General features: G+C 38.8%; 1 long non-coding RNA gene across 1 annotated transcript in view; it reads right to left on the minus strand.

Annotated features, from left to right (window-relative positions):
- Positions 1–19,491, minus strand: part of LOC124880942 — a 94,358-nt gene extending 74,867 nt beyond the window's left edge. Inside the window, exons 1-3 of the long non-coding RNA XR_007041507.1 lie at positions 19,364–19,491; positions 19,093–19,273; positions 14,367–14,508 (exon numbers count right to left, since the gene is read on the minus strand). This is a non-coding gene — a long non-coding RNA (uncharacterized LOC124880942). The remainder of the gene's footprint in view (positions 1–14,366; positions 14,509–19,092; positions 19,274–19,363) is intronic.
- Between the last annotated feature and the right edge of the window lie 1,376 nt (positions 19,492–20,867).

Consider the following 20,867-nt stretch of genomic DNA (forward strand, 5'->3'; position numbering starts at 1 on the left):
TATTGCACTCCCCACTTTTCAGTTTTTCCTCGGGAGGTGTTCTAAGCACGTCCCACCGGGAGGAGGCCCAGGGCACGGCCCAGGACACGCTGGAGGGACTATGTCTCTTGACTGGCCTGAAAACGCCTTGGGCTCCCCCCGAAGGAGCTGGAGGAAGTGTCTGGGGAGATGGAAGTCCGTGTTTCTCTGCTTCCAACGATAAGTACGACGAGTTAGTCACCTAACAACCAGTAATAATCCCGGCACTCTCAGGCCTGCTAGTTCTTCTTTAAGAAGCCCTCCTGTTCTCCAATCATTACTATTAACTGCACCTGTTTGAACTCGTCCATATAAAAGACACCTGTCCACACACTCAATCAAACAAACTCCAACCTCTCCACAATGGCCAAGACCAGAGAACTGTGTAAGACATCAGGGATAAAATAGACCTGCACAAGGCTGGGAGGGCAACAGGAAAATAGCCAAGCAGCTTGGTGAGAAGGCAACAACTGTTGGTGCAATTCTAAGAAAATGGAAGACGTTCAAGATGACGGTCAATCTCCCTCGGTCTGGGGCTCCATGCAAGATCTCACCTTGTGGGGCATCAATGATTATGTTGGGACCCAGCCATGGATTTCAACATTAAACTCCGGTACGAACTCTTCTGGAACTTTTCAAAATAAAGTGCATTAACCTTCTTCTGGCACAGCCAGGAAACGGGATAACTGCGGACTTCCTGTGACGCCACTGCCCAAATAAAAGCACAGCTGTTGCTACATCCGCCCTCTTCCAAGCCGGTTTTCATCGGGATAGGAGGGGAACAAAGCGCGCTGATGTCTCTCTGCTGGCAAACAGACATAAACTCTTCAACTGGATCCAAGGATGTCATATGATCATCGATCATATGCAAAGATAAGTACGAATGAAATACTGTCTGTGTATCTGGTATTTTCATTCATGAACGGGGAAATTAAGGTGTAAGAGTTGCTTACTTTTTCTCTGAGGCCTGCAGAAGCAAATTGTCCCAGAGAAGTTCCCTACAGACAAGCGGTCTCTATGAAGCCAAGCGGAGCGGTCTCCCAGTCTGGAAGGAAGACAGCAGAGACCCCATCACCGTGTTAACGTGCAGTGTGGTTGGCGGACACAACGAGCCGTTTTTCATCCACAGCTGGAGGTTAGCGGGAAGCTAACCCTTTGTTCACAGAGCACTTTCAACCCCCAAAGCTAAGGAGGTTAGCTGTAGCTAACCATTGTTCACTGTGGATACATTCTTCAAACTTCATCGTCGCTTGGACAACATTCCTCACCACAGTTCATGAGGTTAAGAGTTTTGGGCAGAACAATAATAGAAAGATTTAGATTGAAATGATCTAAACGTTTTTCATTTTATGAAGTTTGGTTTGTTTATGTTGAACTCAGCTATCTTGGTGCTAGCAGGCTATCTGCAGCACACGTGCTCAGGTTGTGTTCTTTGTTTGTATGTTTTTAAAGTAAAGACAAACTTTACTTCAAGGGTGATTTTAAACAGAAGATTGATCATAACGCGCCGTCCGTGCTTATGCATTTTAACCCTTTTATTGACGGTATTTTTGAAGGTGTGTGTTTGAATCTGGTGCTAAGCTAGCAGCTTCTTTGTTAGCTTAACTGCTAACAGCTAAGGACATGTGCTTGCTGCTAAATAATATTTACCCAGAAAGGTTTAGTTTTATATCCAATAAATAATGTGTCCCTAACATCATTTGACTAAATTTGAAAACTAAGTAAACACCATTAAGCCCCATTTCTCCAAAATATTCCCTTAATAATATTACTTCAAATATTATTTTAATAAATAAAGGCAGCTAATGAGACACCGTTGAGAATTAGTCATCCAGAAGGTTGGTTTTATTCAGCAGATCATTATTTAAAACATTATTTTATTAAAATAATATTTTATCTGATTTGCATTGTGAATGGTTGTCTAAACGTTTGCTGATTATTTCCTAAGTTGGTTCCAAGACTAACTTAACTTCATTTCCAGATTCTTCAAGATAATCCTTGGTTCTCAAACATAAACATTGCATGGTAATGTTGCATCACTCTTTTGGTCATGGTTTTCCAATCATCTTTAATCAACTTGTTTATATTGTACATAGCCCATTAATCTTCCCTATTCTTTAATTCTGCTTGGTAGTTTAGTTGGATAGTTTTAGCATAGTAAAGAGTTTGTTGATTGAAATATGTTTGACTTTGAGATGACTTATGTTTGTTAATAAATTCTTGTATTTTAAGAAATTGTGTGAATTCATTCCATATATGTGCAGAGTTTATGCTGTTCAATAATGTCAGAGCTCGTCTCACACCTTTCTATTTTGTCCTAATACCATCGCCTTACTGGGCTGGTATTCACAGGACAACCCTTAACAGACCGAAATATTATTTGATAAAATATTAAAATATTAACATTAAATATTAAATAATATTCTCAGATTAATAATCACAACAATCATGATGAAGGTGAGGGAGCAGCCCAGAACCACAAGGCAGGTCCTGTCAATGACCTGAAGAGAGCTGAAGCCACAGTTTCAAAGAAGACCATTAGTAACACACTACAACGCCATGGATTACAATCCTGCGGTGCACGCAAGGTCCCCCTTCAAGATGCGTCGTGGCTGGGTCTTCCAGTATGAAAATGATCCGAAACACACTGCCAGGGCAACTAACGAGTGGCTCCGTAAGAAGCATCTCCAGGTCCTGAAGTGGCCCAGCCAGCCTCCACACCTGAACCCAATGGAAAATCTTTGGAGGGAGCTGAAAGTCCGTATTGCCCAGCAACAGCCCCGAAACCTGAAGGATCTGGAGAAGATCTGTATGGAGTGGTCCAAAATCCCTGTTGCAGTGCGTGCAAACCTGGTCAAGAACTACAGGAAACGTCTGATATCTGTAACTGCAAACAAAAGTTTCTGTACCAAATATTAAGTTTTGTTTTCTGACATATCAAGTACTTATTTAATGAAATAAAACGCTAATTAATTACTTAAAAACAACACTGTGATTTTCTGGATTTTTGTTTTAGATTCTGTCACTCACAGTTGAAGAGGACCTATGATAAAAATTAAAGACTTCTGCATGCTTTGCAATTGGGAACACCTGCAAAATCAAAAGTGTATCAAATACTTCTTCTCCCCACTGTACATTTCAATAAAACTAATGGGGAAGATTATACTACACTGCTCAAAAACGTAAAGGAACACTTTCAAAACACATCAGATCTCAATAATAAAAATCATGGGTAATGTGTTAGGAACAAAAGGATGCCAGATCACAGAGAGCTTAATTCGAAGTCACTGAGAAATCGAAACTAAAAAACTGATGCAGCAGGCTGGTCCAATTTGCTGAAAGGTAATTGCAGCAACTCAAAATGGTAGCTTGTATGGCTCCAAACCTGCCAATTCTGGTGTTCTCTGGCAAATACCAGTCGAGCTCCCCGGTGCCGGGCAGTGAGCACACTGTTCAGAGACACCAGTGGCCCACTGGGGGTCACTTTGTAGGTCTCTGGCAGTATTCACCATGTTCATCCTCGCACAAAGGAGCAGATACTGGTCCTGCTGATGGGTTTAGGACCATCGACGGCCCTGTCCAGCTCTCCTACAGTAAATGCCCGTCTCCTGGAATCTCGTCTATACTCCTCCATGAGACTGTGCTAACCCCTTTTATTAATGGTATTTTAAAGGTATATATTTGATTCTGATGATAAGCTATAAGCTTCTTTTGTTAGCTTCAACCGCTAACAGCTAAGAACACATGCTTGCCTGCTAAAGATCATTTACTAAAAAAGGTTGTTAGTTTTCAATCCAATAAAATAATATTTCCCTAAATATTACTTTACCAAACTTGAAAACTAAGTAAACACCATTAAGCCTCATTTCTCCAGAAAGATTTGGTTCTTTTTCTTAATATTTCCTTAAATATTATTTTACTATTTCCTTAATAATATTTCTTTAAAAATTATTTTACTAAATAAAGGCAGCTAATGAGACATCGTTGAGAAATGGTCATCCAGAAGGTTGGCTTTATTCAGCAGATCATTCTTTAAAACATTATTTTATTAAAATAATATTTTATCTGATCTTGCATTGTGATTGGTTGTCTAAACGTTTGCTGATTATTACCTAAATTGGTTCCAAGACTAATTTAACTTCACTTCCAGATTCTTCAAGATATTCCTTGGTTCTCAAACATAAACATTGCATGGTAATGTTGCATCACTCTTTTGGTCATGGTTTTAATCATCTTTAATCAACTTGTTTATATTGTTCATAGCCCATTAGTCTTCATTATTCTTTCATTCTGCTTGGTAGTTTAGTTGGATTGTTTTAGCATAGTAAAGAGTTTGTTGATTGAAATATGTTTGACTTTGAGTTGACTTATTTTTGTTAATAAATTCTCGTATTTTAAGAAATTGTGTGAATTCATTCCATGTGTGTGCAGAGTTTATGCTGTTTAATAATGTCAGAGCTTGGCTCATCCCTTTCAATTTTGTCCTAATGTCACCGCCTTACTGGGCTGGTATTCACAGGATAACAGACCGAAATATTAGTTAATAAATATTAAAATATTAATATTAAAAAATATATTCATATCATAATTACAACACCATCATTTCCAACAACCTCCAGAAATGTCCAGTTTGTGCGGATACTCCACAAATTTTCCAAAAAAATATCAGTTTCTCTCACTAAAGCCTCAATTTACAGACAAGAGGTTCAAAGACAGTAGAAAACCTCTGTTTGCAAAGCGCATTAGTGGGGAAGTGGGGACAAGTCCTGTGACAGCCTCTTTAAGCACTTGTTGGTACAAGGAGCTGACATTTCCGACAGGCAAGTAGAGCTAAAGGAGAGAGCAACATGAAACTCCATGTTTGCTCTGAGTGTCAGCGTCTTGCCAATCCCAACCTTTTGTCTGTCCTCAGTTTAAATCAGGTGGACTGTTATTGGTAAAGATATTTCTCAACCTATAAGCTGGAAATATAGAAGTTCACCAATTCATGATTGATTTTTAGAGACAGAAAACTTTACTATTTGCTGTGTCTATGATTACAGTTCAGTGTGTGCTTCTCAATTGGATCTAGATGTGGACTTTGACTGGGCCATTCTGACCCATGGATACATTATGAATGACAAATGAATATGATCTAAACCCTTTGCATTGAAACCAACTGCCTGGCCTCTGCTAGGTTGGCGGTTAATGCCAAAGAGGACTTCTGACAGCTTGCTCTGAAAGATGCCTTTTTTTCTTTCTACTCTTCCAAATCTGTGGGAACTAATAATTGTCCTGTTAACAGAACCTCATACCTGAGTTGTGCATGGGCGCAGCTCCTCCAGAGTTACCATGGGCCTCTTGGCTGCTTCTCTAATTAATGCTCTCCTTGCCCACCCTATCAATCTAGATGAATGGCTGTGTTCAAAGACAGATTCATATACTGTGATTAATTTACACACAGTAAATCATACACAGTAAATGAGTAATTGAGTAAAAGATGCTGAATACGATGACATGACGTGTTTCAATTTTTTATTTATTAAATTTCCTTCCACTTAACAGGTGTGTATTACTTCATGTTGATCTCTCACATTAAACGGACTTGAAAATATTCAAAGGGTACTAATACGTTTGCAGGAAAATTGAAGCATTAAAGCATCAAAATCTGTCTGCTTTTCGGGTTTAGTTCCACTTTAAGCAAATTATTATTGGATGCTTAACTTATAGTTTGAGTTTTAAGGTAACACGGCATGCATCAACACACTAGGAGTCTTCCTCAAACAGTTAGCCCTAAAATGAGTCTAAAACACAAAGGCACATTTTTAACAGTCAAATACAAATCCGCCTACATCACACTGAAGCAGAAAATCCCTGCAACTTTAGACTTTACCTAAAAGTGTTGTGTAAACAGTTCTTATCATACTAAAACCGCTGTTATCAGGCGGGAAGGAATCCATTTCCTTCTGTCTGATCCCACATCACGTAATGCTGATTTTAAGAGCACAACGTTGAGCTGGCATCCTTCCTCCGCTGCCAGGAAGACAAACAATAACACCCAAAGTAAACCTTCAATTTATCCTTTAGAATATGAAGGGCAAGGACATTTTTATCATTGTATTTAAAAATGCTCTTTAATCCTGGGCAGTTTTTTTGTGTGGAAAGTTTCCCTGATTTCACACTGGAGAAAGTTATTAAAGGAATTATTGACTGAATATCAAAGGGCAATGAAAGGCCTGAAAAAACAATGTGATTTCCATACAGATACTCCTTGAAAATGATAACCAGCACTTCATATTTTCTTGATGAAAGATGCTGGAAGGAAAAATGTTTCAGGACCCCTGCATCATGTCTCTGAATGATAAGGAAGAGGTTATTCATACAGTACCCTGAAAAAGTATTCATACCTCTTGAACTTTTTACATTTAGTCATGTTACAACGAGAGCTTCAATGGATTGTACTGTGGGTTTATGTAGCAAACACAAGTAGTGCACAATTGTAAGGAAAACTTTTTTTAAAGTGTTTTCTAGATTTGTTTGGTGACACTAGTGGTTTTTATTTTGTCATTTTTCTTAGAAAGTAGATCGACAGGAAATGGGGTGAAGAGAGGGGAAATACATGCAGCTCAGGTTGCTGGGGCTGGGACTCGAACCAGGGGACAGCTGTGCATGGGCCGTACGCTCTACTGCTGCGCCAGCACTGCAACCAAAGAAATTATCATTTAAAAACGAATCTGAGAAGGGTAGTGTGCTTTTCACATCTACAGACTGACATTTGTGTCCATTCGTTTATGCAAAAGTCTGGACTTTGACTAGGTCATTCTAACACATTAAAATACTTTGATCTGTAACTCTATGTTTAGGGTTCTTGTCCAACCAGAAAGTGACCCTCCGCCCCAGCCCTTAAGTCTTTGGACTGCCTTGTTTTTAGTTGTGTTTCTGCTAAAGAAAAGCATCTCCGCAATGCGCTGCTGCCGCTACCATGTTTCACTGAGGAACGTGCGCTCTACATGTTTGTGGTTCCCCCTACATGATTTGTGCTATGGAGCACAGAGATTATCTCTTCCACCTGAGCTGTGGATTTCTTGACTCTCCAATAAACCTCTGAGGCCTTCGCAAAACATCTGAATTTATACTGAGATTAAATTACATAAAAGGTAGACACTGTTTACTAATTAGCCTTCTGAAGGCCTTGATTGCACATTTAGGGGGTATCAAAGCACAAAAGGCTGGATGCATGGGCTCGCCACAGATTTCTATTTGTAATACAGAAAAATGTAAATCATGTCTGCTTTTCTTACCACTCCAAAATGATGCACTACTTTGCCTTAGTCCATCACATCAGGATACCATAAAATGCACTGAAGTCTGTGGTTTAATGTAACAACATGTGAAAAGTTTAAGGCATAGGAATATTTTTACAAGACACTGTAAAAAATTTTATATGAAAAGATAGTCTGAACTTTTTCCATCAATTAACCCGAAGCGTTCTTTAGTAAGAAAGACAGAGAAAGATGAAAAATAAGGACTTAAGGCTAACATTCGGCACATCAGATATTCAGCATCACAGATTGATGAAAAGTTTGCATTTTACTTGCAGGTAAGAAGCAGAGAAGGGTCCACTCAGGTTACACACAATCAACATAACCAATAATCGTGCGCAGATCCCACTGGAGGCCCGGTTAGGACCTTTTAAACTCAATGAGGACATGCGAACATGTTCATAATAAAAAGCTAGAATGGTACAAATGGAGCAATACGAAACTGCTCCAGTGTTCATTTAGACTACGAGATGAATGTACTCCAAAGCTGGATCTGCTTCTCAATCAGTGCAAAGTGGCTTGTAAGTGATTTATTTTCCACTTCTGAAATATTGATGTGTTAAAAAGGACGAGTAGTATCAATCAGGCTACCTCTATGATCAAACAGAAGGACTTCTAGCTGCTGTTATGGCAGCTTTGATTTTAAGTTTGAATAATTTGACCTCTTCCTCAGAGAAAATCTCCTTTGGTTTCTCTAATGATCCCCTAATGGATTTTTTGAGGAGGTAAAACAGGCCTGCCTCCTCTCTGGTGTATGGGTAATTCCAGCTTCTCTGTTACTTTCAGCTCCTCTAATTTTGGATTCTGTTATCACCTCCTTGCTGCTGGGACCCTCTGGGAGCCACAGCCAGGCAGTCGCTGATCCCACTTCTTTAAAATTCATTGCCACTTTGTCAATCTGCCTTCGAGGCCTTCTTTCTGAGCAACTCATCTCCTCGTAGATGTCAAGAGTCCCATCTTTAAGTTTCAGAAATGCACCTGCAAAGATTGCTGCACCAACATCAGTTCCTATACCACCTCCTCCCTTAAGGGACACTGTTGCGCTCTCACAATACATTTCAGTCTACAAAACACCGTCTTCATAATAAAGGTGTGCATTATTAATATGAACAGTTATCTTATCATTTCTAATCAATATAGATAAATATAGGTGAGGGGTTATTGAAACAATGTTCTTTAGCAGACATATTTATGTGGTGAAAAGTATTTGCCCGCTTGTAATTTTCTTCTGGGTTTTGTTTTTGCCTTTTTGACCCACTCTTATTTTCAAGATCGTTTTAATCCAGCCAAGTTGAAGGGTTTTTTTTTAGCATAAAAAGGGCCTGTTAGGGGCCTGCCAAGGCATCCAGATTTTAACTAAGCCACTCCGAAACCTTAAGCGTTTTATTTGCGGCTTTTCTGAGGTGTAGTCATGCCTTTCAAAGGTTGGATGTTTATCTCATGAATCCACAGTATGTTTTCTCAAAAGTACTGGGTATCATCAACATGTTTAGATAAGCCTTTGTGTTGTTTGTGGTCAGCAGTGGTTTTCGCCCTGGAACTCTCCCATGGATGCCATGTTTTTCCAATCTCTTATTGCTGAATCATGAACACCGACAAAAAACTGATGCAGGGGAGGCCTGCAATGCTTAAGGGCGCATTCACATTGCCGGTCCGGTCCAGGGATCTAAAAGGTGAGGAAATTCACACCTTCAGTTGGCGAGGTTTGCTTTCACACAGAGAGTTTTAGACCACACCAAACAACATCATGCAGTTGCAACAGATTGTTGAGAGACATGGTGCACAGCTGCCCGGTGGCGCAGTTGGTAGCACTGTTGCCTTGCAGCAACAAGGTCCTGGGTTCGACTCTCTCTAAATGGTCGTTAGGTGTGAATGAGTGTGTGCATGGTGGTTTGTCCTGTATGTCTCTGTGTTGTCCTGCGATGGACTGGCAACCTGTCCAGGGTGTACCCTAACTCTCGCCCATAGACCGCTGGAGATAGGCACCAGCTCCCCCGTGACCCACTATGGAATAAGCGGTATAGAAGATGAATGAATGAATGAATGAATGAATACTGCTCCAGTACTGCGCTGATCAGGAAAAACAGAAGGCATGGAGAAGAAAGTCTGTCTCATCAGGGTTTCTGTAGCTGCTTTGGTGTCTAAATGTAGTTGTGCGCCTACACTACTCCACGTAGTCCCACAAGACATTTTCAAACTCTTTTGTCTTTTACTTTGTTGTTGTTGTTCTTCTACTCAAATGCGGTGCTCGTATGTCACATCGTATGGCACGCTGGGAACGGCATGCATTCACTGCTCCAGGGTCCTTATAAACCGGGCCGAGACCAGCAGTTGTAGCCGTGCCAAGGTATGGGATGGGTTCACACAAGCGTGATCTGCTCCAGAAACCAGACTTTGGCACAGTACAAAATGTTCCAAAGGCTTGGTGTGAAGGCACTGTTAGATGCAGTTTTTGTTTCTTGTTTGTCTTCCTCAATAAGCTATTGATGCACTCTTGGGTTAATTTGGGTCAGCTGGTTCATCATCGTTCCACGTTTTCTCCATTTGTGGGAAATGGTTCCCACTGTGGTTCGCTGGAGTTCCCAAGACCTGGCTTTTTTACCCCGTTCCAGACAGATGGATGCCAGGAACGTGGATCAGATCGTGATGTGTTGCTTTTTAATGTTCATTTAACCTACCTCATGTGGTGAGTGATTTCTTTATTTTAAGCTCTGGAAATAATCGGGCCTAGGTGCGGCTAGGAAAGTTAAACTCCTCATTCCAAAAATGTGGTTAGCCACATGATTTAAAATGTCAGCAATTACTTTTCTACATAGAGCCTGACTGATTCTGATCAGTCAAGCCCCTTTATTAAATTAATAAATAGTTATTAGAAAACTATTTTGTTTTTAATCAGGTCATTCTTGTTTGATAATAAAATCTACCTTTATCTGAAACATTTAAATAACAAAAAAGAAGAAGAAATCATTAAGGGGGGAAATAATTAAATGTATTTATTTTTTTAATTAATATGAAATAATGTGTGCTCAACTGGTCAGACTATAACAGCTGATCGGTTAACCTGCAAAGCAGTTTAACTACACACCAATCACCTTGTCTACAATAGTGTTAGACACAGTGGATTTGTAAAATTATTAGGGCTGCAACTAAGAAGCTAAATCTATGCCAATTGAGGAGTTTTGAATAGAGTATATTTACTGAAAACGATGGTTTGTCATTTTAAATGCAAAATGTTTTTATTTTTTTGTTCAATTTTGGCCAAATTACTGCTCTGAGTGGGTTGTTCTTTAAACAGATTTTTTAGGGTCTGTATACTTCAGTTCATGATTATTCGATTACTAAATTCTTGATTATTGGATACATTTTGTAATGCATTTCCAGTTTCACATATTGTATCATATACAAACATTTAATGTATAACTTGTTTACTTATTGATAGGACTTTTAATATACTTGTAAAAACCTGTACTTCAATAGTAAGTAAATATTGAAAAATTATTATTGTAGTTAGTAATAAGATGAATAACAAAAAAATACCCAATAGGTTAGTTTTCAGTTAGACTATATTAAGGGCTGAAGTAAAGAAATAAAAAGACAGGACTGTTTTATGTTCAGTTTGAGGAAACTACACTGAAAAGAAACATGAAGCAAATATTGCAACTTCTAGCTCCTGCTCCAGTAAAGGAGGAAAAGAAAAGAGCATTAAAACTACATTAGGATGAAACTGGTTAAAAGAAAGTTTAATGTGAGATCAGCAACACTGGTCCCAATGAATTTTTTCTGTTTGAAAAACAATATCTCAGTTCAGACTCAGTTAGATAAAATGAGCTGAGTAGCTCCAGATTAACTCCACATATGCCCAGATGAAGATGCTATAAGCAAGAGCAAGAATTTTCTGATTCTATCCAACTGGGTTACATTCAAAAAAGCACATAAATTAAAAAGCTAAATATAAAAAAAAAAAACACGGCGGCAAGAAGATGCTGCAAAGTATTTTTGTCAGTGTTTACAAAAATGCATAATTTTTGTAAACACTAATTTTTGTAAAATGCAAAATGAATTTAGCTAGAAAGCTGTCTCAGCTGTACACACTGCATGACTGCCGCAGCTTCCAGAAAAACTGACACTGACTGAGTGCAGACACCAAAAACGTCCAGGTAACAGCAAAGTCTAAAACCTGGGACAGATGTTGGGTGAATGGTGGAGGATTGGGCAAAGTGGAGACGAGCGCTGAGAACTTTAACATACTGTCACGATAAATTCTGCTGGACGCTAAATTGTCCCAGAATTTATTGCGATAAACGATAATATTGTTGTTGGTTGACCACTTTCAACTAATATAATGATAAGTATAATAATTCAAGTAGCCTCTCAAAGATCAATAAACTTCAATTTCTGAAGAACATTTAACACGGGGACTGGGAGACATTTTAAATATCCAAAAGAAATAAATACTCAAAAGAAATAAATAAAATGGATTATGAAGTCTCTGTAAACAAAATTGTCAATCAAAAAAAAATTTACCATTAAGCTCAGAGAGGAAAAACAGGCAAAAGTGCCAGTTTCGTAAACAAAAAGTGCAAACTAACAACAAAAGCATTCCATTTGAATAAGAGCAGATGCTTCAACAGCTCATATGTGAATCTGGAGCTACTTTAGACCGGCAGATTAAACAATTAAATGCTACAGTGATTGTGGACTGTTGGGAAGACGAAGACAGCCCGGTTGTAGTTTTGTTTCCCAGCTGGGAAAACTGCACTGGATGATTATGTTGGAAGAATGTCAGAAATCATATGTCAGCTGTTCATATCACTCCTCTCTAACGAAACGTATTTACATCATCTATAACTCAACACAGTGCTGTTTAAAGCATTAAAAATACTTCAACCCAATAAAAATTAGAGAACACACGGGACCATTTTTTAAATAAAGATGGGAATTATACACTGAAAACTAAAAAATACCTGCTGTATCTGCCAGCACAAACATGAGCATCAAATTTAGGTAATTTGCTCAATCTTGCTCTCCTCCGCACGAAAGCTGCTATGTTTCCACTGACGGCTGGAGGTGGTGCCTCATTGTCGAGCACGGCAGTAAACACCTGTCTTATGGTTGGGAGCCGACCAAACATGAGATAAGTTTCAAGTAGAAGCATGCAAAGTTAAATTAACAATCACCATCGCATACCATGTCCCTCCAACAGTGATTTCGAACCAATGCCACAGCTTTTGGTTTGACCCGCTCTACCCATTATGGTGCGTTCACACCGATCGCGGATTCTGCGAATATTTCGCATCATTTGTGTGCTGTTGCTCGCTTCACATTCCGCGTGAACCCCACGTTGCTAAATGGGAACAAACGGCAACGCTTTGCCGCGTCATCAAATAGGAGGAGCTTCTATCTGCTGCTTGCTGGTTTCAACTGAACATGGCGGACATGGATTTCACGGACCTAATTACGGTGTTTTACCTGTGGAGAGCCGAAAAACGCCACCGACATCCCTGGGTTCACCAGATTCTTCAGGGACAGGAACAGTTCGGAGAGTACCACCACCTACTCCATAGGTGCATCTCACCTACCATCTCTTGCCATTCTCCGTGGTACCTCGGCGAACACTTTCTCATGCCCCTGACATTCAGCTGACCATGCTAAGAGCCAATCAGTGAACAGCAGTCTGTTCACGTGACATTTTGGCCCTGATCAGTCCCAATGGGACCTGCTGACAAGCAGGCACCAACAAACCCAGAGTGGAGCGGAGCCAAAGCAGAACCCATGGTAAAGGGGTCTTAGTTAATGTTTTCTGGTGTCTGCATAATAAACAAAAATCAGCTGGTTTCATTTGTCAGCACACTTTCTGGCCCCAGCAAAATATGACTGCTTGCTAGATTTTGACTTTCCAAACATAAATAGTTTTCATAGACTGTTAACATCATTAATTAAATATAGGTGACCAAGCTGTACTCTCAAAATCTGTTTTTTATTTGCTATTATGGGTTGAAGTGTCAAAAATCCTGATTGACATAAACTGACTATGAATTAAATTTGTAATCTACAAATGTACTTCCTGTTGGAGACACAGGCAGGCCACAACATCAAACTTTGGTCCTACAAAACCCTGACTTCTGAAACCCATTCATTCAACCACGGTTTTGTTCGTTCTCAAAGCCGCATAATGCTGGTTGATGCTTAATCCACACATACCAAAGGCAATATTGGCGATGTAATTTTATATCTGCTTCACAGCAAAATGCATTTCTTTACATAGTTGTAAATAAATTCAGGCATTAGGCGGCATGGGTTAGAGGACTTTAACTTCTTCCTCATCTGGGAAACACATTTATGTTTATATCCTTTGTTAAATTACTAAAACAAGATTATGTTTTGTTGTTTAGGTCCATGCAATCATATTATTATTTTTCCAGGGAGATAAAAGTATTTATAAAAAGATTAGACAACATACGAAAACATTTTTTAAATTAAAAAAACTGAACATTTAGTAAGGTGTTCCACTTTTTAACATTGCTGTACATTATCTTCCTCTTTTGGTACATAATTTCTCAAGACAAAGAGCTTTCTGAAAATCACTACAATGCGTACATACATAAACTTGGCATTATTTGAAAGTTGTTTTTAATGCTCTTCCAAACCAAAGAGTTTGTTTTAACATCCAAATCAAATTTAGCTAACAGACCTAATGCATACCCTTAGATATGACACATCCCAATCACGTTGACAGCTTGTACTTATTACTTAATTTATTTATTAATTGTTGCCTTGCGGCCTGTCGTGTATAACAAACCTATCATGTATAATTGTAGGTAGAAAAACGCGGTTTAAAGAAGCCTAAATAACCTCTTTTTCGGGTGGTAAGATCTGTGCTAAAGCTAAGAAAACAGCTAGCTAACAGGCGAGCTAACTAGCTAGTTCGCGAACTAGCTAGTTAGCTAGACTACAAGCAAAGGTTAGAAACGTTTATATTCACTCTTTGCTTCTTCTAATTCAGGAAGCCAAAGTGAAAACTGAAAGTTTATTAATTAGAGAACTTACATATCGCCGTAGCCGGCTGCTTGGTTTGTCCGCCGGAATAGTTCCCTCTATGGGAAAGTTCCTCATCAACTAGCGGTAAAACTGATGCGGGAAGTTCATCCAGCGGTGGGATTAGATGTGGTATGATCCACTTTAGGGGTGTCTGAAATTATAAAACTACATATTAGCATGTTTTGCTGCAATTAATATTGTATGAAGTGTATGACACCAGGTTATATTGAATATATAACATTTCGAAGTCGACTAAATATATATTTTTACACTTTTGGGGAGGGTTAAATCCGAAATAGAGGCCTTTAAACCTCACATTTCCCCCCTTGTATATTGAACCACGCTTTTAATTAAGTTGATGAAACCAACTGATGAAATACCCTGATACAAAGACACTATGGTGCCAGATTTAAACGTTTAAAGCCAATATAACCCTGTAATATAAATTTAATTACATTATTCATAATTTATAAAACACATGAACCATGGCCCTAAAAACAGTACAGTTAAACTAAGTATAATAAGCAAACAGCAAGTTCAATGGGTCTTGGACTGTCTTAAAAGTTTCAATAAATATACCACATTTTCTCTGCTGCAAAATCACGTATTATGTTTATTTACATCTCATAAATCAAAAAGTTTCACAAAACATAAACTAGGAACAGCGTGTCTTCAGTTTAGGCAGAGCTATAATGATGAATTGGGGAAGTTACACAATTTACAGTGTGATGAAAAAGCATTTGCCACCTTACTGAATCCTTTTGTTTTTGCTTTTTTGTCACACTTTACTGTTTTGGATCATCAAACTACTAGCCAATTTTAGACAAAGATAAACATTTTTTTTAATTTTAAGGTAAAAACGTTTTATTCAAATGTGTATCATTGAAATTATGTGACAAGTCTGAGAAATCACTTAAACAGAACTCTTGTCTGACAACATGAAGTAGGTTAAATAAGCTCCAAAAAGCATCATTCAACAATCTAAATAAATTCAGGACCAGATGAGAAACAAAGTCATTGACATCTATCCCTCTGGGAACTTATACAAAGCCATTTCTATGGTCTTTGGACTCAAACAAACCACAATGAGAACTATTAACCATAAGATAATGCTTGACACAGTGGAAAACCTTCGATGAAGTTGCCAAAGTTACTCCATAGGTGCATCGATGGCTCATCCAGGAGGCCACAAAAGAACCCAGAACATATAAGCACTGCAAGCCTCACTTGCCTCAGTAAATGTCATTGTGTTTGATTCCACAGTAAAAAAAAAGTAGCATCCATGGAAGAGTTCTAAGGCCAATACCACTGATGACCTAAAACAACACAAAGACCCTTTTCACATTTTCCACAAAATGATCCCCAGGACTTTTGGGAAAATATTCTGCACGCCTCCTTCAAATATTCTGCTCGCCTCTTTCATGTACTACCTGGCTACAATAATGAGGTTCACAGGGAAACACAGAAAAGAAGCTAGAAAATGTCTCCGCTCTCATTTGTGACGGTCCTCATGGGGCCATGTGATTGTGTGTCAGCAATAATGCAAAATTTGCCTCATTTGAATGAAAAGATGAAAAAAAAGTATACAAAGCACATGCACACACTTCTGAAAGAGGACAGGGACGTTTAGGAGGCACATGCATGCGTGCATGTGTGGCCACAGATGGAGCACAGGCAAAGATATAATGAGGAAGGCTTGCAGACTCCGAGACACAAGAATGAGTGTTTAAAATAGGTGGGAGACAGCCTGCAAGGTGCATGACACCTGCAGGAGGGTACAAAAGAGACAGAGCAAAAACCAAAATGACACAATTAAAGGAGAGGTAAAGATTTTGTGGGGAGTTTGGGACATGAGGAGAAGAAAAACAAGGAGAAGCAGAGTGGGAGGAGGCGAAGGAGATCACATGCACACAATGTATTCAGTAAACAGGAGAGAGGGATGGGGATGAAAGACAGGAGGTGGGGAGATAAGACCAACCACAGAGCATGCACAGAAAGAGAGAAGCGATGGAGCTAATTTGGGGAAAAAAGGAGAGACTAAGGAGGCGCGAAAGACAGGAGTAAAACGAGTGAAAGAGAGAAGGGATGTGGAGCTGCCATAACACATTATGGCTAATATTAGAAAGAGAGGTCTGCAGGGGGAAGGGATGGAAAAAAGGGGAGTGGAGGTTTAGGATTAAGAACCACAAATAAATCTAAGGATAAGAAGTCACAAAAAACATCCATTTATAAAGATACATGCCTTTTAAAATCTGTTAAGTACAGGGAGCGAAAGGAGGAAGGAGAGGAACTGGAGTGGAGGTGAACAAGATGAGTCTCTGGTGCAGGACCAAGAGAAGGGAGGTAAAGAGGAAGGAGAGATCATTATTTTACTCTGAGCTGTGCCCAAGCACATCTCGTTGTGTCACTTCACATTTGTTTTAAATCCCTCTCTTTTTCTCTCCTTCCCTCTGTCCCTCCACTTCATCATTCTCTCCACTGCCTTTCAGACCCTCACAGCACCAGACTGTGTGAAGCTTAAACTACTATAACTCTTCGTCCAAACACCTTCCTCCTCCTCCTTCATGGTCTGTATAGAATGCTATTTTTGCCAACAGAAGACTAACAGAAGAAAATGCTAAATTGTGAAGTGCAAGAAAAATGATTCCTGGCATTTTCACACCATCCCATTGTAGGGTATCCCCATCTTGCCAATTACTGGCTGACTTCCCTGTCACTTCTGAAGAAAACCATCCCCACAGCATGATGCTGCCACCTCCGTGTTTCACAGAGGTGATAATATATTCATGTTGATGTGCACCATTTGTTTTCAGAAACATACATTGCTCCTTGTTTTTTTAGCATTCTTAAGCACTAGATTTGTAATGGATCTTTTTAATACTTTGCTGAGGTACCTTGCAAACAGTTTTCTGTCTGACTTGTAAAGCATTGTTTTTTTTTAAAATGGTCTACACAAAAAGTTGACCTTGACTACTTTTTTCTCTACTTCAAAATTATAAACTACTTTGTGATGGTCAATCACATGAAATCCCAATAAAAAAAAACTGAATTTGTGGCTATAATGTGATAAAATGTGAAGACGTCTAAAGGGTAAGGCACTATTTGTGAATGGGCCTGCATGTGTAAGGGAAATATTTTCAGTCTTTAGTACATTTGTGTCAGTTAATTTCTTAAAAAATAAAACATTTCCCTGTGGAGCCGGGAAGGGCTCTTTGAGCTCTAAGTATTCTCCCTCCTGTCCGATTGAATTCTTTTAATTTCTACTTTTTCATAAAAGCCCTCCAACTTACTGTCAAGATTGACACTATAAATTTCCAACATAGTAATCCTTGTGACCATTTCTTTAAATTACATTATTCGGAGCTGATGCAGAAACTGAGTTCAGTTCAGTTCATTGAGTATTACAGCTCGAGGTCTGTGAAACGGGGCTTAATTTTACCAATTATAACAGAGCTTCAGTCAAATAAACTTCTTCTAAATGGGCTCTAATTCGCTTTGTCTTTCTGGTATTTGAGAAATCAAAAAAGCTGCAGCCTCGACATGGAGATCCACTGGTTCCTTTGTCTCCAACCAAGCAGAGAAGGTTTACTGCCAAGCTATGGAGTTGCGTTGCCACCAAGTGGTCAGAAAAGTCCAAACAGACTGAAGGTTGAATTATTTTAACGTTTTACTGGAACACAGTTGATTTATTTTGGTCAGTACTTTCACTGGTATGTTTTTGGACTAAAATATTTCTGTATTCTACACAGTAAAATATTGGTCTCATTTGAAGTCACATTATTTTATTGTTAAAAAGTAAACATTTTTTACAGTTATTTTTTAAAACTTACTATAAAAAAACAAGACATGAGAGATTTATAATTTATTCAACTGTGCCCATTCCAGTATTTTAACTCCTTGGCAGACCAGGAACATTTTGTCATTTCGCAGTTATAAAGCTGAGCACATGTGGGGTTCCTCAAGGCTCCGTTCTCGTACCAATTCATTCAATATTCACGTTTCTCCCTCTAACTTAAATTAGCTTGGAGTATTACAACACCCCTTACCAACTCTAGATTGCATTGTTACCACATGACCACTCCACTTTACTAAGGGGTATGTCTGTATCAGAAATTAGTAAAAATGCCATAAAATCAATTCCTGATTAAGAAAATACAGCAATAATTGATTTTTGCTCTAAAAATACAAAGTCAGAGATATAAACATGGTTAGACACAATGGGTCTGGTTTTTGCAACAACGGTTTTACAGGTCCTTGGAGAAAGAAATCCTCTGGAGCTCATCCGAAATGCTGCTACCACAGTCCTGACCAATACTAGGAAACTACATTTTATTTCATCAGTCCTTCAATCACTGCACTCACTCCGTTTGTAAAAGACAGATTTTAAATGTTGTTAGTGGTCCATAAGGCGTTGAAGGGTCAGAATACATTCCTGTTAGTTGTCAGGTTTAAATTATTAATATCCCTCGTGTCATCACAGACCCATTTACTCAGTGTTCCCAGAAGCAGAACAAATCAAAGGCAACCTGCTCTGAACTCCCTGAAAACCTGAATTGAGCAGAAACTGCTGGCTTGTTTAAACATTTCCCCCAGCTTTCACTTAAAGGCAGAAGCTTATTCTATCAGCTCTTAGCTATTTATTTGTCTTAAAATCTCATTTGACTGCTCTCATCTGTAGTGCCTGAGTGAATGGCGCTGTACGAATATACTTACCTTGTGTTTTTACCAACCTTACCTTAACAACACATGCATTTCCTCTCTCACTTCAGCCACTATTTATTTCAGTCAAGAAGAAGAAGGAGCTGGGCAAACACCTGCAGCTGTTGTCAAGAACTCAGCAGAGCACAGACAACAAAGGCAGATCTGTAAAGCAACATCCAGCCTTAAAGAGGCTGTCAACACCAGCAGCTGAGAGGCTGGAAAGAAGCAAACAGACACAGATACCAAAGCTGAAGAAAAGGGATGGTGACACAAAAAGTTTTTTATGTTGGTGTCACTTTCAGTACCTTCACAACCAGTCAAGAAGACTGTGGTAAAGTCCTTCAGCTCCAGTTATCAAACTTCCTGCAGCACGTCATAAACTGCAGCAGCTCATGTATACTTATTATTTATTCGTTTTGGTTCGATCATTCCTGTGAGAAAAGAGTTTTTCAGACATTGTGAGAAATAATGTTTTATGCAATACCCACGTGAATTCTCAGTTTGAAATTTTACCTGCTTGAGGAATATGACTCCAACAATTGTATAAAAGATGATTTTACAGGAGAGAAGATAGATATAAGCACTTTAACTGTGATGAACCCCAATTCTTTCATTCCTAACCCTATGGGTCCCTTCCTTTGAAGCTCCATGTGGGTCACTTGGGCACCAAGAAAACATATATGAATTCAGGTAAATTCGGTTCACTTGAGTTTATTTATATAGCGCCAATTCACATGTCATTTCAAGGGACTTCAGCCGAAGTTATGCCAAAATAAAATAAAAAAAATGTCAAGGGACCCAGAAGGGTTAAAAATGGATTCTGTCAAAGTAATCCAAATAATCCAGATGTTAAATCATCCTGCTTTAGATGCCATACCCTGCAAAAGTAGTCATGCCCATCAAATATTTTAATAATTTGGGATTAATAAACCACAAACTTTGGTGTTTTATTGACATTTTATGTGACAAAAAATATGTCAAATAAAATAAACTGGATAATCCTTAACAAATAATGCGGGAATACCACAACTAAAGCTGTTGGATACCAAGTGGTAAATTACTATTCATGCAGAAGAATGGGGTAATTAGCTAAATCAATGGGCTGGTGTTTAAATTGATGTCAGAGGTCACACTGCACTGCAAAGAAAACATCAGACCATAAAAACATGACACAGCTTAAAACTGATAACTGTTTAAACCAATGAGAACACTAATTAACATTTCAGATGATCAATTATCAGCCAATCAATTTAATGAGCCAACAAAGACTGACCAAGTAGCTTCTTTGGTGACTAATAATGCTAAGTGAATCCTAAAATTGGTTGAATCTGGTTTCTTGGTTTCATACTGCAGCCTATTAAGGCACATCGCACAAATATAAACCAGAAAAAGCACATTTAAGCTGCTAAAAAAGGTCCAGATAAGATGTTTTGCTGGCAGCCACCGAGCTCTGTTGAGATTTCACTTCCTATCTCTGTGCTGCTCTCTGGAGTGTCTGTGCGGGAAGATTAAAGTAAGGTTTTAAGGCTGGAAGAGATGAATGCAATCACAAGAGGAAAGTTTAACAAAGGCCTTCTGTGTGATGTAATACTGGATGTAAATTTCAACATACGATGAGGATGGGGGCACATACGTTTGAACCATAAAAAGCTGAGATTCAAAGAAAAAGGACTGAAAAGACAGACGGTTCTGCTGTATTCTGCCTCTGCTGCTTAGAAATGAACAACAATTGTCCAGTGCTCTTCTGTATAAAATAGTGCAATGTTTTCAGGATAAGTGTTTGTGAAATGTGTTTCTGTTGTGCAAAAA

This window comes from Girardinichthys multiradiatus, chromosome 14 (assembly GCF_021462225.1).
Source record: "Girardinichthys multiradiatus isolate DD_20200921_A chromosome 14, DD_fGirMul_XY1, whole genome shotgun sequence".
NCBI lineage: Eukaryota > Metazoa > Chordata > Actinopteri > Cyprinodontiformes > Goodeidae > Girardinichthys > Girardinichthys multiradiatus.